Source organism: Leopardus geoffroyi, chromosome C2, assembly GCF_018350155.1.
Source record: "Leopardus geoffroyi isolate Oge1 chromosome C2, O.geoffroyi_Oge1_pat1.0, whole genome shotgun sequence".
NCBI classification, from domain to species: Eukaryota; Metazoa; Chordata; class Mammalia; order Carnivora; family Felidae; genus Leopardus; species Leopardus geoffroyi.
In genome coordinates this window covers 43956146-43969506 of record NC_059333.1, presented here as the reverse complement: position 1 = coordinate 43969506, position 13361 = coordinate 43956146, and positions in this window count along the sequence as shown.

Here is a 13361-nt window from a genome sequence, read left to right as displayed (position 1 = left end):
ATTCATGGACTGTGATAATCCATAAAGCAGTATGCCAAGTCTCCCCTAAGTTGACCTATAAATTCACTGCAATCCGACACAATATTTCTGTAGTTCTTTTTCTAAACCTTGAAAAACTAATTCTAAAATTTATATGGAAATGCAAAGGATGAAACATCAAGGACATATGTTAGCAAACTTTTTTTTTTGTAAACAGGATAGAAATTATCCTTTTTACGCTTACTTAATATGTTTTTATTTTTATTGAAGTATAGTTGACACACTGTTTCGTTAGTTTCAAGTGTACAACACGGTGATTTGACAAGTCTATACGTTATGCTGTGCTCACAAGTGTAAATATTATCTACTGCCATACAACTCTACTATAATAGCATTGACTACATTCCCTATGTTGTACACTTTATCCCCACGACTTATTCATTTCATAACTGGAATCCTTTCATTCACTGATTTTGCTCATCCTTTGATCTTCCTCCCCTCTGGCAACCATGAGTTCATTCTCTGCATTTATGAATTTGTTTCTGCATTTGTTGTTGGTTTTCTTTTTTAAATTCAACATATTAGTAAAATTACGTGGTTATTTGCCTTACTCGGACTCATTTCATTTAACATAATACCATCTAGATCCGTCCATTTTGTCAGAAATGGCAATATCTCATTCTTATTTATGGCTGCGTAATAGCCCATTGTGTGCGTGCGTGTGCGTGTCTGTATGCGTGTTTGCATGTGTGTGTGTGTGTGTGTGTGTGTGTGTGTATACACATGCCTACAGACCACACTTTCTTTATCCATTCATCTACCCATGGACGCTTTAGTTGCTTTCATGTCTTGGATATTGTGAATAATGCTGAAATAAGCATGCAGTAAGGGTGCAAATACCTTTTTGAATTAGCGTTTTTATTTTCTTTGGGTAAACACCCAGTAGTAGAATCACTGGATCATATAGTATTTCCATTTTTTAAATTTTTTTAGGAGAGCTCCACACTGTTTTCCACTGTGGCTGCACCAATTTGCCTTCCCACCAACAATCCACAAGAATTTTTTCTTCACATCCTTGTCAATACTTATTTCTTATCTTTTTGATTCTAGCCTTCTTGACAGGTTTAAGGTATATCACATTGTGGGTTTGATTTGCATTTTTCTGATGATTAATAATGAGAATTTTATTTTATTTTTAATAAACTTTTAAAATTTATGTCGAACAAAGAGAAAAGTATATAAATCACTCATGTAGAGCTCAGTAAATTTAACTAGGTTTAGTACACCTATATAACCACTTCTCAGATTAATAAATAAAACATGATCAGAACCCCAGAAGTCCCCTTTATATCTCCTCCTTGTCAATACCCACCTCTTCTCAAAGGTAACCACTTCCTGACATCTTAAAAAGTTGTGTAGTTTGATTCTTTTGCATGCATCTGTCTAATTTTCCCAGCACTATTTATTTAAAAAAAAAAAGTCTTTTCCCCATTTTATATTCTTGTGTGTGTGTGTGTGTGTGTGTGTGTGTGTGTGTGTGTATTGTGTGGGTTTATTTCTGGGATTTGCTATTCCATTGATCTATGTGTCTTTTTTGTGCCAGTACCTTACTGTTGTGATTACTTCAGCCCTGCAGTGTATCTTGAAATATGGGTTTGTATCTGATACTTCCAGCTTTGTTCTTTTTTCTCAAGATTGTTTTGACTATTCGAGGTTTTTTTGGTCCCATAAAAATGTTAGTATTATTTGTGCTAGTTCTGTGAAAAATGCTGTTGGTATTTTAGTAGGAATTGCATTGAATCTGTAGATCGCTTTGAGTAGTATGGCCATTTTCACAATATTAATTCTTCCAATTCATGAACACAAAATATTTATCCATGTGTTTGTGTCACCTTTGATTTCTTTTATCAATGTTTTACAATTTTCGGAGTTCATGTCTTTCACCTTCTGGGTTAAGTGTATTTCCAGTTATTTTATTGTTTCTAGTGCAATTGTAAATGCAATTATTTTCTAAGTTCTTCTTTGACTTTGTTGTTAGTATATAGATATACAACTGATTCCTGTATATTAGTTTTGAATTCTTCAACTCTACTGGACTTATGTATTCTAATAGGTTTTGGGTAAATCTTCAGGGTTTTCTATGTACTGTATCATGTCATCTGCAAATAGTGACAACTTTACTTATCTTTACCAATTTGGATGTTTTTTTTTTTTATTTCCTTGTATGCTATGATAGTACTTCCAGCACTGTGATGAATACAAGTGGCGAAAGTGGATATCCTTGTCTTGCCCTACTCTTAGAGAGAAAGCTGTTAGTTTTTCACCATTGAGAATGATGTCAGCTGTGGGTTTTTCATATATGACCTTTGTTATGCTAAGGTATGTTCCCTCTAATCCCACTTTGTTGAATTTTTTTTCTCAGGAATGGATGTTGAATTTTGTCAAATTCTTTTTCTGCAGCTATTGAGATGATTATACATGTTTCTTCTTTGCTTTATTAATGTGGTGTATCATGTTAATATATCCTGAGTAGTTAACCATCCTTGGAATAAATAAATGGAATAAATCCTACTTGATCGTGCTAAATGATACTTTTAATGTATTGCTGAAAGTGGTTTGCTAATATTTTGTTGAGGATTTTTGTGTCTATCGGGATATTGGTATCTATATCTATCTATGTATATATTGTCTTTTCTAATGTTGGTATCAGGATAATGTAGACCTCTTAAGAGGTATTTGAAAGCCTTTTTTCCTCTTCTGTTTTTGAATAGTTTGAGGATAATAATTATTAATTATTTTTCTAATACTTGGTAGAAGTCACATGTTGAAATGTCTGGTTCTGGACTTTGTTGGGAGTGTTTTGAACACCAGTTCAATTTTGTTACTAGTAATTAATCAATTCAGATTTTCTATTTCTTCCTGATTTAGTTTTGAAAGATTGCATATTTCTAGAAATTTATCCATTTTTTAAGTTGTCTAATTTATTGACATATTTTTATAGTAATCTCTTATAATCCTTTATATTTTTGTCATGTTGGTTGTTCTACTTTATTGTTCCTCATTTTATTTGGCTTCTCTCTCTGTCTCTCGATAAGTCTAGCTATAGGTTTATCAGTTTTGTTTCTCTTCTCAAACAGCTCTTACTTTTATTGATCTTTCTTTCTTTTCTTTCTTAGTCTTTATGTCATTTATTTTTGCTCTTACCTTTTTTTTCCTTCTACTGAATTTTCACTTTTTTCATTCTTCTTCTTCCAGTGTATTTAGGTATAATATTAAATTGTTTGAGATATTTCTTGTTTCTTGAGGTAGGCCTCTGTCACTATAAATTTTCCTCTTGGAACGGCTTTGTAAGCTGGGGTGTTCCATGGCTCTCCATGCAGATGCCATCCTGACTAGAGTCAAGGCGGGGTGTAAGGCAAGAGGTCTTAAAGCACTCCCCACAGGGCATACCCCAGCAGGGCAGCTGAAGCTGAGGTGGCTTATGGGCCAGAGTGTCCCAGGATTCTATGTGCTGAGGACACATATAGTGGCAGCACAGCTGAAGCTAAAGTTAGTGCAAGTGAGGTGACCTTGGATGCTCATCACAGGCGGTACCCTGACTGGGTGGCTAGGGCTGAGGCAGAAATGGGCTGGGGGTTCCTTGGGTGCTCCATGCAGGGGACACCATGGTCGAACAGCTGCATAGCAGCCAGGAGGTTCCAGAGTGCTCTGCTCCTCAGGTGCCCTGGCAAGACCTCTGAAGCTGAAGCGTGGGCCTGTAGTGTGCTGCAGTGCTTTGCGCCTGTATCACTTTGCTGCAAAGGCTGGAGGTATAGTGATCAGTAAGAAGAGATGTCTGGTGTTTTCTGCCTTGTGGCCACCTTGGTAGGGTAACCAGTGTGGGCGAGAGGCCTGGGCCTTACTGACGTGGCAGTCTGCTTAGGGGGCTTGAACCGGTCTGTGCTTTCAAAGTGAAAGGGGAGTGTAGCCACCAGCCTGCTACTGGAACAGAGTCCCTGCAGTTCCCTCGTCCTTTGGCAGAGTTCTAGGGCTGCCTCTTTTAGATGCTAGTTGTTCTTTAAACCATGGTGCTTTTTTGTCTGTGTCCAGTGTGTCCAGAACTAGTGTGAGCTAGGGACCCAGGTTTCACTGATACAGTAAGCCAGCTATGGCATCTAGATCCTGTTTGTGTTTACACTATCAAAGTGAAGGGGAAGCAGAAACCATGGGGCTCACCAGCCCTTCTGACCAGCTCTCCAAACTTTGGTGCTGTCCTAAGGTTGGATCTGTCATATTCTAATTTTTTTTTTTTTTTTTTGGTGTTTGTTTATTTTTGAGAGAGAGAGAGCACACGAGCACAAGTGCAGAAGGGGCAGAGAGAGAGAGAGGGAGACACAGAATCCAATGCAGGCTCCAGACTCTGAGCTGTCAGCAGAGTTCCACATGGGGCTTGAACTCATGAGCTGTGAGATCATGACTTGAGCCAAAGTTGGACGCTTAATGGACTGAGTCACCCAGGCACCCCCGGAACTGTCATATTCTAATTCTTTCAAATTGTGACTTTTTTTCTGTGCCCCAGGGATTCTGAGGATGGTGTGGGTTAGGGCTTTGGACTCTCTGAATGGCAGGCCGGCTATGGCACCCAGACCTGGGCTCCCATCTGAACTATCAAAGTGAAGGGAAAGCATAAACCATGGTGGTTACCAACTCCTTCAACCTAAAGAAGAGTTCCAGCAGCTTCCCTGTCATTTGGTGGAGTTCTAGGGCTGGTCTTTTATATTCTAGTTGCACGTTTAAACCACAGCATTTTTCTGTGCCCCAGGTAACACAAATCTGCTTACAGTCCTTCAGCGCTGTCTCTTCCCACTGCAGTTTGCAGCATCTGAGTGAGGGGTTCCCTTTATTACCATGTCTCCCACTCTCTGGCTGTTTTCCATAGGTGGTTTCTCTATCTTTTGTTGTGCAAAGGCTGTTCAGTCATCCATCAGTTCTTCTTCAGGAGAAATTGCCCTATAAATAGGTATAGTTGGATGTGTCCATTGAGGATGTGAATTCAGGGTCTTCCTACATTGCCATTTTGGACTGAACCTAATGTGCCAGCAAAAATTTCTGGTAGCATTTTGTTTTGGAATGCCTTTACTCAAGACCAATTTTGGGGAAATTGACGTCTTGGAAACTTTGAGTCTTCCAAACAATAATCACAGCATATATTCCCATTAACATTTAGGTTTCTTTAATTTCGTTCAACAGTGTCAAAACTGTAACAGTGTTACAGGTCATTACATTTTTGTCAGGCGTATGTATATTTATTTTATTTTTCTAATGTAATTTAAAATGATATTAAATTTCATTTTAGGATTATTACGTTATAGGACAGATTTTTGTGTGTGCATATTAATCTTATATCTTTCAATCTTTCTAAAGTCACTCTAGTTGTATTTGTACATTTGCTTGAATTTTATTAAAATATGAACATGTCATCTCTGAACAAAAAATTTTATTTTTTTTATCCCAACACAGATGCTATTTATCTTCTTTTTCTTGCCTCATTGTACTAAATGGACATTCAGAACAGTGTTCAAAAGAAATGTTGAGAGTGGACATGCTTGTCTTGTTCCTGATTTTTTTATAGAGACTTTCCTCTAACTAAATATGATTTTAACTATGATTTAAGTTCATACTGTCAGGTTGAAAATATTTGCTTCTTTTCATAGTTTTCTAAGAGTTTTTATATCTTCTTAATGTGTCATCCCCTTTTTCATTATATAATATCCACATTAATCTTCCAGTGGCTTAAACTTCTAACACGTGGTGGTTTTCATTTCTAAGGTTTTGCTTTTTTTTTCAGAGATCTCATGTGTATTAGTTTGCTTTAGCTGCCATAACAAAATACCAGAGGCTGGGTGGTATAAACAATAGAAATTATGTTCTCACATCTAGAAGTCTGAGATCAAATTGTAGCTGGTTTTGTTTCTCTGGAGGTTTCTCTTCTTGACTGCAAGACGGCCACCTTTTTGCTATGTCCTTACATGGTCTTTTCTTTGTTCACTACAACCAAATACATTGTATCTCCAAAAAACACAATTTAGTCCATAACACTACGTCTATAGTTAACTTTTTGGAAGTATGCAACAGGTTTAAAATAACTCTTTTAATATGAGTATCTATTAATTCTATTATCTATATATGCTCTGGATTAGTTTTGTGTTTTTATTTTATTTTTTTTTTCATCAATGTGCATTGTATTTCCAGATTATTTGCTTATCTAGATTGAATGATATATATATTAATTTTACCTTATTGGTTGTTGGATATTTTTATAAATCTATAAATATTTTGACACTTTGTTCTGGAAGGCAATTATTTAGAAATAATGTGATCCTCTCAGGTTTTTCTTTATTTTTTTTATTTTTTTTAATATATGAAATTTATTGTCAAATTGGTTTCCATACAACACCCAGTGCTCATCCCAAAAGGTGCCCTCCTCAATACCCATCACCTACCCTTCCCTCCCTCCCACCCCCCCATCAACCCTCAGTTTGTTCTCAGTTTTTAACAGTCTCTTATGCTTTGGCTCTCTCCCACTCTAACCTTTTTTTTTTTTCCTTCCCCTCCCCCATGGGTTTCTGTTAAGTTTCTCAGGATCCACATAAGAGTGAAACCATATGGTATCTGTCTTTCTCTGTATGGCTTATTTCACTTAGCATCACACTCTCCAGTTCCATCCACGTTGCTACAAAGGGCCATATTTCATTCTTTCTCATTGCCACGTAGTACTCCATTGTGTATATAAACCACAATTTCTTTATGCATTCATCAGTTGACGGACATTTAAGCTTTTTCCACAATTTGGCTATTGTTGAGAGTGCTGCTATAAACATTGGGGTACAAGTGCCCCTATGCATCAGTACTCCTGTATGCCTTGGGTAAATTCCTAGCAGTGATATTGCTGGGTCATAGGGTAGGTCTATTTTTAATTTTTTGAGGAACCTCCACACTGTTTTCCAGAGTGGCTGCACCAGTTTGCATTCCCACCAACAGTGCAAGAGGGTTCCCGTTTCTCCACATGCCTCAGGTTTTTCTTTAAAGAAGTATTGTGAGGTTTGAACGATTACTTAGTCTCGGGATAATTATTTATGGATACCAAAACAAACTTTTTAAAAAATTTCTATTCATTTTTGAAAGACAGAGAGAAACGGTGCAAGCAAGGGTGGGGCAGAGAGAGAGGGGACATAGAATCCAAAGCAGACTCCAGGCTCTGAGCTGTCAGCACAGAGTCCCACATGGGGTTCAAACTCATGAACCGTGAAATCATCACCTGAGCCAAAGCGTGATACCTAACCGACTGAGCCACCTACGCGCCCCCCAAAGGAAGAAACTTTTGTGTACTCAAGGCAATACCCCATGAATCATGAGATTTTATTTCTGGCCGGTGGGAATAGGTAATTGTGTGAGTACTGGTCATTATTACGCCTAAACTTTTCTGGTTATATACCGAGGCTTGGGTGGTTTTTTACACACATGCACTAATTAGTACTCAGCTCAACATTTGAGGGGACACTTTTTAGATCACAGATACTTTTTCTCTGTGCATTTCTCTATCTTCTGAACTATGCCTTGGGCTTCCTGGAATATAAATTCTTACTTCAAATGTGCTTGCAGTAATCTGATGACATTGGCCATGAGAAATATGATAAAGTGATATTGCTTTTAATTAACTGATTTTAAAATATTTTATAAATTTAAACAATATCAATGTATCACTGATTTTTGTAAGTACTAAAGAATTATTTTTAACTATATTTTAACTATATTAATATTAGTAGGTTATATTAATAACCAACAACAAACATACTTTAGTAATCACTAAAATTAATATGCATACACACACATATATATAAATATAAATTTTTACCCTTTACATATTAGTCTTTGCGGTATAGTTTTATGTAAAATTTTCATAGGACAAAATGAATCATTCTTCCAAAGGATGATATATTCAATATTTTGAAGAGAGATAATTTTCAATAATGCCTTTAAGTATTATTTTTTAAACTTAACACATTCTGTAATTTCACTCATTTCAAGGATACCTGTCTTCTCCTATGCATCAAAGTTGTTGATTCCAATTTTGAGTGTGAACTAGAACTGGTGAGGAAAGGCAAGAGCAAGTAGTTAGTGTCTGCATGGAATCTGCTATAATAATTTGTCAGCTGATGATGAAATTGATCCATTTTTTTTAAAGAGGAATATAGAGGTGGATATATGCATATACTAGTGTGGCTAATACAAAAAGCAAACATAAAAAAAGTAAAACCTATCTACAAATGTCTTTTTTTGTAAAACTGTAAAACGTTTAAAGCAAGGAGATTTTTTAGCGTATTTTTCTCCATATTTTAAAAACAAAACAAGTTGCAACACATTTTCTCGATTAGCACACAAATAATCCATATTTGTCATGACTCCCTAATAATCTGATATACCAGACGCTAATCAATTATGCAATCTTTGACATAAAAACTCAGCAAAATTTGATCTTCCTTTGTAAATCAGTCTTTTCTATCAGTGAAAACTGCCTCTATGAAGACTCTATCAACAATTGAGAAAGGTAAAAATGAAGTCAATGTTTTAGAGAAGGAATTACAATAATAGTAATGGGAAAATAAGAAACAAGCATGCCACATTATGGTAACAATATTTAGGTATATCTTTTTTTCTTCTTCTTTTTGGAGAGAGTGGGTGAACATGGGAGGGGCAGTGGAAGAGGAAGAGAGAGAATCTCAACAGGTTACATGCCCAGCACAGAGCCCCCAGCACAGAGCCCCATGTGGGACTCAACCTCACAACCATGAGATCATGACCTAAGCTGAAATCAGGAGTCGGATGCTTAACTGACTGAGCCACTCAGGTGCCCCTAAGCATACCTTTAAGAAAGGCAAAAACATGTTATAATGCAGGTATTAAACTCTTTTCGGCATATGGATAATTTTCTCTAATACCATGTTCTTTAAGAGTATATTTCTTTTTTTTTTTTTTAATTTTTTTTTCAACGTTTATTTATTTTTGGGACAGAGAGAGACAGAGCATGAACGGGGGAGGGGCAGAGAGAGAGGGAGACACAGAATCGGAAACAGGCTCCAGGCTCTGAGCCATCAGCCCAGAGCCCGACGCGGGGCTCGAACTCCCGGACCGCGAGATCTTGACCTGGCTGAAGTCGGACGCTCAACCGACTGCGCCACCCAGGCGCCCCTAAGAGTATATTTCAAGCAACGAATATTTCAGGAACTTAGAATGTCAGAAAACCTATTTCATTTTAAGCAAATCTTTTCCATACCTGTTCATTTTGTCTTACAACAACCTTTGCCACTATATGTTCAATGAAGAGAAAATCAGCCTAGATCTGGTGAATAAATTGTCATGATCACTGATCACCTATTCAACCATTTGGCTCTATTTGACACTTGATGTATTAAGTGAAGGGACAGATGCATAAACTTCAAATCCTCTCTGAATCTACATTTTGCAACTAGTATTAAGGAATACTAAAATTTAGTAACTAACAAGTATAAAAGTGACAGCTAAATGCCAAGCTCTCTACAATAGAACAAAGCAAATATATTATATTTTCTCTGAGCATATGATTTTTTAATGTTACTAAGAAGAAAACATAGATACAGAACCAACAAAATGATAGCAATGACAATTGAAAATTTATACTTTATGGAGTTTTTCTGGGTTAGTTAATACTGTGAATTGACATGAAGAAGGCCACGCCCTCTAGACAGAAAAAAAATTGTTACAGATAACAGGATATGTAGTTTAAAAGGTAAAACCTTGGAAATTTATTTTAAGTTTGAATTTTATTCATCAGTAATTGGTCATGGTCCAATAAAAATAAGATGGTGATTGAAGGTTTCTGACCAAAATAATATTATATGAAACCTTGCAGTAATATACAATGGAGATTAGAAGGAGAAGAGAATGGAGACAGGATAATAACTCATAACTCACTTTACACAATTGCTACATAAAAAAGTAGAAGTGGGAATCAAAAAGAAAGGCAGTTCTGGGGCACGTGAATGGCTCAGTTGAGCGAACAGCTCTTGATTTCAGCTTAGATCATGATCCCAGAATCATGGGATCAAGCCCCATATTGGGCTCTACCCTAAGCATGGAATCTGCTAGGGATTCTCTCTCTCTCTCTCTCTCTGCCCTTCTCTCCCACTCATGCCGTATGTCTTTAATATAAAAAAAAAAAAAAAAAAAGGAAGATATGTACATCCTTTACAAGAAATAATTCACAACAGGGGGACCTGAGTGGCTCAGCTGGCTAAGCAACCAACTCTCAATTTAGGCTCAGATCACAATCTCATTGTTCATGGGATTGAGCCCTACATGAGGCTCTGCCTGCTTGGGATTCTCTCTCCCTCTCTCTCTTCCTTTTCCCCATGATGAGTGCATGCTCTCTCTCTCTTTAAGTAAACAATTTTGTAAAAAAGTAATTAACAATAAAACATTTTAAAAATGATTTGGTATAGGGGCACCTGGGTGCCTCAGTCGGTTAAGCATCTGACTTCAGCTCAGGTCATGATCTCACAGTTTGTGAGTTTAAGCCCCATGTCAGGCTCTGTGCTGACAGCTCAGAGCCTGGAGCCTGCCTCAGATTCTATGTCTGCCTCTCTCTCTGCCCCTCCCCTGCTCATGCTGTGTCTCTCTCTCTCAAAAATAAATAAACATTAAAAAAATTTTTTTAATGATTTGGTATAGTCCTTCATATATAATCAAAATATACATTTATGACTAAAAGGTAGAAAATATATAATTTGTAATTTCACTAGTTAGATATTAACATTTGAATGTTTGATATCTTTTAATATGTGATCAAACATATCTTATATGTTACACAGATATATATAAAGTATAGTATGTAATTAAGTGTAAATTATGTAAGTTTTATGTTAATCATTATATACTATATATATATACACACACACACACACACACACACACACATGTATGTACATGTGCTTATATTTTCTGATTAAATAGAATTTTCTTTCCCTATATCTTTGGAGTATTTCAGTCTGGGTTACATACTACCAGTTTATAGATTACAGTTATTTTCATATCTGATTTTCATATGTTGGACATCAATAATATTATCAAATAAGTGAGTGATATTTTGTCAATTATTTTATATGAAGAATTTAATAGTAATAATGTTAAAACTCTCAAATAATGAAAAGACTATTTCTTTCTAGGATACATTCTGGCCCCAGGAAAAGTACTATATCTTATTAAGAGATACTAACTTGATACTGGGCCAGAAAGAAGAGAAAAAAAAGTATTGAATCTGATAGAGACTGAAAGAAATGTCAAGAAATTTAATTATACTTCATAAATAAATAGATAAATATAGAGGGAAAGATATTACATCAAGAAAATAGAACCAGCTGCATGGATACTAAAAAAAGATGTGTCGGTTTAAATAAAAAAGTCTATGATAAAATAAAAGTAAAGATTGGGATCTTTGCACAATTTTGTCAATGATACTTATTATCATTTTAAATACTTGGAATAAAATAGCAATAACTTTTACTGCAGAAAAGTGACATTAAATCATTAAAGAGTGTGTCCCAAATTATCTATTTGTGTTATAATGATAAAGATATACAAGAAATTATAGACACATAGTGTCTAGTTTGGGTACTCAAGTAAAAAGCCCAGTGATATTGTGTAGAAATGATACAGAAAAGTCAGAGGGAATGAGATGATAACAACTTGGGTGGTAACAAAGAAAGAATGGGGCTGCAGTGGCTATTGATTCCATTCCAGTGCATACTAAATATCTTCAATGTTATAGCAAGTTTACTCATATATGTGAAAAACTGAAAGAAGATGTCTTTCAAGAAGTAAATAAACAAAATGTGATGTATGAAAAGTTATTCAGTGATGCAAAGGAATAAGGTATTGATCTATACAAAACTATGGATGAATCTTAAATATATATTGCTAAGGAGAAGAAGACCATTTGAAAAGTCCATATATTATATAATTCCATTTATATGATATTCTGGAGAAGGTGAAACTAAAGAGACAGTAAAAATGTTGGTGACAACTAAGGGTTCAGGGAGAAGAGACACTTGAATAATCTCTGGGATTTCGATACTGTAATGGTGGCTGTGTGACACTGTGCATTGCTTAAAAGTCATAGATTTTTGCAGCACAAAGAGTGAATCTCAAAGCAAATAAATAAAGAGTGATCATTTAGGAGCTGAGTAATCTGAGAATGAAAGGCAGATTTGACAAAAGAATATATCTATGTCACAAATACATGGAATGATTTCACTAAAGAGGGTAAAGGAAAACGGTGACGATCGAAGTAATTTTAGAAATAAGTGAGTAACATAGAACTAAAGGTAGAATAAACTGTATATAAGGCATTGTACTCTAGTTGATAAAGTAGCTTCTCATAGAGTTGTAAGTTATCAGTTCTGAAACAATACATATGTACTAGAATTGACCAATTAATTAAATGTGTGGTAGATAGTAACTTTGGAGTAGAAGTTTACAAATAAGCAAGAGTAAAATATGAGATTTATTTAGTAATGGATTAGAAAGGGATACATCAATATGAACTAATACTTAAGATAGATGGTTTACAAAGATTAATATTTGTTTAAAGATATATATACACATATATACATACACATTTTTTATGTTAACACACACGCACTTGTTAGTACACCCACATATTTTGTTCTGCTAGCTGACAGGATCTAAAAGCAACAATCCTGTAGCCGTGAGCACACACGCGACCCAGGTCTTGGTTTCTAATGCCTTTCTCCAATAAAAGTAACTAGAATTTCTTGGAGAAATGGTTGATTCTAGAGATGGAGTGGGGAATGTATAACATGAGCCTGGAGAATCTTGTAGTGTCAAAACAAAAGAATGTGCTAAAAAAAATGATGGGGGTGTATGAAAAGGAGAAAGGAATCAACCAAAAGAGCCACCAATGACCAAAGTTGGAACAATTTAAGCAATAAAGTGAAAACTGTAGTACTAGATTTTAATCCAAATCATAGATATCTATGAGTCAATACTGACAGAAATCAGTAGAAAGAAGAAAGGAAAGAAAGAAAGGAAGGAAAGAAAGGAAAGAAGTAAAAGAAGGAAAGAAAGAAGGAAAGAAGGAAAGAAAGAAAGAAAGAAAGAAAGAAAGAAAGAAAGAAAGAAAGAAAGAAAGAAAGAAAGAAAGAAAGAAAGAAAGAAAGAAAGAAAGAAAAAGAACTGACACATCCCCCATACAGAATTCCAGGTATTTTACATAGATACCCCACCTTACAGTGGCAGAATGGAACGCTTTACTTCTTAACCATGGGCTGTGTATAATAACTTCTCTC